We start from the raw sequence: 5,707 nt of genomic DNA, 5'->3' as shown, positions 1-5,707 counted from the left end.
GGTTGACGAAGGGCAGCTGGCTTCATCTTATTTTGCTCGGCACGTGAACATTTTAATTAGACGTCTCCGATGATGCTGTATTTTTGTGCCCATTTTTTTATAATTAATATATATATATATATATATATATATATATATATTTCACATTTATTCTCACGAATAAAATAAAATAAGGTGAAGATACAAGAAAATGACTTGATATTTTTAAAAATTAATTAAAAAGGATGAGAATGTAACTTTCTTGAATATAGTAATTTAAAATTTATATAAAAATAAAATAAATTAAAAATTATTAATTTTATACTAGTTTAGCACATGAATATGAATGATAGGATTCGAGAATTGTCATTTTTTGTCATTTATAAAAAGTTGTGTGTTGTTTGTCATTCTGCTACGCATCATTTGTAACTTATTGAATTCTTCATTTATTCTAAGATAATTGAAATAATATTGTAATGATTATTATGAAATTGTCCCCTACATTTTAAAATAGAGATATTTTTTTAATGATTTTAAAAGGTTAAATGGTTTTATCTAAATGGACACAATTTGAAATCTTATGTTTGAAATATATTCTTTCAAACATACAATTAAAAAAATGACAAAATTTAGATGTGTGATTTTCTCAATAATAAAAAAAAAATTGTTCATAAGTGATTAAAAAATATTATATTTATTGCATTTAAATTATAATAGCACTATAGATTCATTAGATGTTAAGAATGTGCGAGTAGCAATGCTGTCTCTATAAAAGCTAGTAAGATATTATTGTGGGCTTATAAATTGAACCTTACCTAGAGATCTATCTTCAACAAGGCCAACACCATAGCTGTCACGCCCCGAACCCAGAAATGGGACCCAGGGGTGAGATTGTAACCTAACATGTCCCTATATCATACAAATCATCACAGATACAGTACAAAGGATGAGGGTCCGACCCGTGGGGTTCCCAGGCACCCTAAACACATCCAATCATAATCATATATGCAGCAGAAAAAAGTCATTCTATATCAACATATGCAGTACTATACCAGAGTCTATACAAGAGCAGAACATGGCTCTAACAAAACGTACAAACTGGGTGCCCAAATACAACTCAAAATGGCAACCCAACAAAACTACAGTCCTAGCACTTACCCAAGCGCTAATGCAGTATACCGGCCACTACGCTCCCTACACTAGGACGCTAGTTTCGGTTACCCGAAGGACCTGTAAAAATATACTTATAATAGGGGTGAGACACCTCTCAGTAAGGAAGAACACATGTTATATCAGTGTATGGCATTTGAGTGTTATCATGATACAACATATACGCAGTTAAATGTATTTCAATACTAATTTACACAATGCATACATGCACACATAAGACAGCCATTTATACGCAGCCCCGTTACAATATATACACATGATCAGTAATCCTCAGTGTCGTCACACTCTTCTGCCCGAAGCCGGCCCGCGACATACGGCATTGGCCCGTAGTTAACCCGCAAACACGGCGCCACCGGCACATGGCTAGTCCCCAACTCCCATGGCATCGTTCCGGCGCTAAACTGGTGGATCCACACCCTTCGGCCTGATCTGCCGGAATAGGCTCACGCCCTCGGACATAGAGCCGGACACTCTCAGTACCTGGAACAATTTCGGAACCGCGTTCCTACTAGCATTTCAACATATCACACACACATGCATACTCATATAACCAAACAAACCACACTCATTTGGTAATTTAAATCATGATTTTCCAAACAAATACAGTTTAAACAAGTCAAGGCACGACCATCCCAATATCATAGTATAAATTACATATACTCGGTCTTCAACAAAACCCGGGATTCAGCTCGTCGCCCTCTTTTTCCCAAAACTATGATAACGAAAAATCCATAGTTTTCCCCATTAGATCCCCCCAAATGAGTAACCAAAACACACACAAGACCGTGGACCACAGTTCCACCGAGTCCGATTTCAAAAATAACCAATATAAACATAGTTCCCCTTACCTTAACCCCGTAAGCAAATCCCGAATTCCAAGGTTCCTAAATAGCGAACCGAGTTCCAAAACCTACAAATCACAATACAGAATATGTTCACAAGACAGTTACCTACAAATCTACTATATTAGAATTGAAAACTGAGTCTTACCTCGATTTTACGCCGAAACTTGAAAATCTCCAAAACGAGATTCCGATCCGTAGAAGTTGTAGAGAATCCTTCCACGATCCTCGTGGTAGCTTCCGTTTTTCGATTCCGTCAACGATCGGCGAAGAAAATTTAGAGAGAAGGAGTAGGGAGAGGTTTAGAGAGAGAGAGAGAGAGAGAGAGAGAGAGAGAGATATTTGAGATTTCTTAATAAGGAAGCAAAAGAAATTTCCTTTTATAGCCCTTTGACCTGAAATTTCCAATTTTGCCCCTCTTTTAATATTTAAACTCATTTTTCATATTTTGGGTTCTTACAATCTCCTCTCCTTACAAAAATTTTATCCTCGAAATTTGTCATCTCTCATTCACAGACTCATACATACAATCAAATACATAGACACAACTCAAGAGCGAATTGGCGATCACCACAGCACAGTCCCATCATACACATACACATACATACCCTCACTTATAGCGGAGGAATACCGTGGTTACATATACAACAGTCTCAGGAGTTCACCATACTCGCACTCCCGACGACTAACCACCTATCCCAACCCACAGTAGGATCATGTACAAGTGCTCAAAATAACTTTGGATACTTCCGGCGTATTTCCATTTCCAGTTCCCAAGAAGCTTCCTCAACCTCGTGGTTTCGCCACAATACCTTCACTAACAAGATCTCTTTGGTACGAAGCTTCTGAACTTTACAGTCTAGAACCTGAACAGGTATCTTCTCATACGCTAAAGTATCCCCAATTTCCAACTCACTATAACTAATCATATGTGAAGGATCCAACATGTACCTCCTCAACATGGAGACGTGAAACACATCATGGACCCTCGAAAGTGCTGGAGGTAATGCAACTCTGTAGGCTACTGGACCCACTTGCTTAAGTACCTTAAATGGTTCGATATACCTCGGGCTCAACTTGTCCTTCTTGCCGAATCTCATCACTCCTTTCATCGGAGCAATACGCAGAAATACCTTCCCTCCCACTTCGAACTCTAAATCATGGCGGCGAACATCTGCATAACTCTTCTGCCAACTCTAAGTTGATCTAATCCTCTCCCGGATCAAACCCACCATCTCAGACGTCTGCTGCACAAGTTTAGGTCCTAATACCTGACGTTCATTAACTTCATCCCAACACAAGGGAGATCGACACCTCCGACCATACAAAGCCTCGAACGGTACCATCCTGATACTAGACTGGAAGCTGTTGTTATAAGCGAACTCCACAAGTGGCATAAATTGTATCCAACTACCACCAAAGTCTAACACACAAGCTCGCAACATATCCTCCAATATCTATATCGTCCTCTTCGACTGTCCATCAGTCTGGTGGTGGAACGTTGTACTGAAAGTAAGTTTCGTCCCCAATGCCTTCTGCAAATTCGTCTAGAATCGAGAAATAAACCTCGGATCTCGATCTGACACAATGGACACTGGTACCCTATGCATTCTCACAATCTTATACACATACAAATCTGCTAGCTTACTCAAAGGATAGCTAACCTTCATCGGTATGAAATGAGCAGATTTCGTTAATCTATTCACGATCACCCAGATAGCATTCTGCCCGTGAAGCATTGGCGACAATCCGGTCACAAAATCTATGGAAATATGCTTTCACTTCCACACCGGAATAGGCAAAGGCTGCAACGACCCTGCCGGCCTTTGATGTTCAGCTTTCACCTGCTGACACGTCAGACACTGCTCCACGAATTGAGCAATCTGCCTCTTCATACCATACCACCAGAAGGTCTCGCGCAAGTCCCGATACATCTTTGTACTACTAGGATGTACCGTATACATAAAACGATGCGCCTCCTCTAGAATCGTCCTTCTGATCTCATCATCGTTCGGAACACACAGTTTGGTCCCAAACCTCAACACACCTCCTTCAGAGATGTTAAAATCTACAGTCAATCCCTACTGTACCTTTTCCATAGCCTTTGCCAACTCTGCATCACTAGCTTGTGCGACTTTTATACGCTCAAATAAGGTTGGTTAGACCACCAAACTAGCAAAATAAGCCTGATGATCACCAACCACCAACTCTATACTTGAGCTATCCAAATCTCGTCTAATGTGACACTGAGTTACAATTGCAGATACAACTGTAGGTCCTGACTTCCGACTCAACGCATCAGCCACCACATTTTCCTTCCCCGGGTGATAACTGATCGTGTAATCGTAGTCCTTAATCAACTTTAGCCACCGCCTCTGCCTCATATTCAACTCCTTCTGCGTGAAGAAATACCTGAGGCTCTTATGGTCAGTGAAGATCTCACACTGCACCCCGTACAAATGGTGTCGCCAGATTTTCAGCGCATACACAACAGCAACCAACTCCAAATCTTGCGTAGGGTAGTTCTTCTCATATTCTTTCAATTGCCGAGAAGCATACGCCATTACCTTACCCTGCTGCATAAGCACACATCCCAAGCCTTTTAAAGACGCATCGCTATAAATCACAAACCCACCATCCTTTGAAGGAATGGTTAACACTGGAGCAGTAACCAGCCGGTGCTTCAACTCTTGAAAGCAATGCTCGCAATCACTGGTCCACTCAAACTGTACTCTTTTCCTGGTCAAACGTGTTAGAGGTCTAGATAGTTTAGAGAAACCCTCTACGAACTGACGATAGTAACCCTCCAGTCCTAGAAAACTCAGAACCTCCTACACATTCTTCGGCCTTACCCAGTCGACCACAGCTTCAATCTTGCTAGAATCAACTGATATTCCATCCCCAGTAACCACATGGCCTAAGAACGCAATCTGACTCAACCAGAATTCACATTTCTTCAACTTAGCATACAACTTCTTCTCTCGTAGAATTTGTAAAACAAACCTCAAATGTTCCACGTGTTCTTCCATACTCCTCGAGTATACCAAAATGTCATCAATGAATACCACCACGAACCGATCTAAGTACTCATGGAAAACCCTATTCATTAGATCCATGAACATCGTTGGAGCATTCATCAACCCAAAAGGCATGACTAAAAACTCATAGTGGCCATATCTGGTTCGGAAAGCCGTCTTCGCTACATCCTCCGCTCTAACCCTCACCTGATGATATCCTGACCGCAAATCGATCTTCGAAAAGACCCGCGTCCCTTGCAACTGGTCAAAGAGATAATCTATACGAGGTAAAGGATAACGATTCTTCACAGTTACCTTGTTAATCTCACGGTAATCAATGCACATCCGCATTGACCCGTCCTTCTTTTTCACAAACAGTACTGGAACTCCCCAGGGCAAAACACTACGTCGAATGAATCCCCTATCTAGTAATTCCTGCAACTGCTCCTTCAACTCCCGAAGTTCTACTTGACCCATCCGGTACAGAGCTTTAGAGATCGGCGCCTTACCAAGCAGCAACTCTATCGCAAACTCCACCTCACGATCCGAAGGTAAACCGGGTAAATCATCTGGGAACACATCCGGGAATTCGTTGACTACCCGAATATCCTCGAGTCTCAACTCATCCCGTAGTGGTTCCTCCACACAAGCTAAGTACCCCTGACATCTGTCCAAGAGTAGCCTCCTCGCCTGTAATGC

The sequence above is a fragment of the Malania oleifera genome, chromosome 2 (assembly GCF_029873635.1).
Source record: "Malania oleifera isolate guangnan ecotype guangnan chromosome 2, ASM2987363v1, whole genome shotgun sequence".
In the NCBI taxonomy this organism is placed as follows: Eukaryota; Viridiplantae; Streptophyta; class Magnoliopsida; order Santalales; family Ximeniaceae; genus Malania; species Malania oleifera.
The sequence above is the reverse complement of the archived record's forward strand: the minus strand, read 5'-3'. Positions refer to the sequence as shown.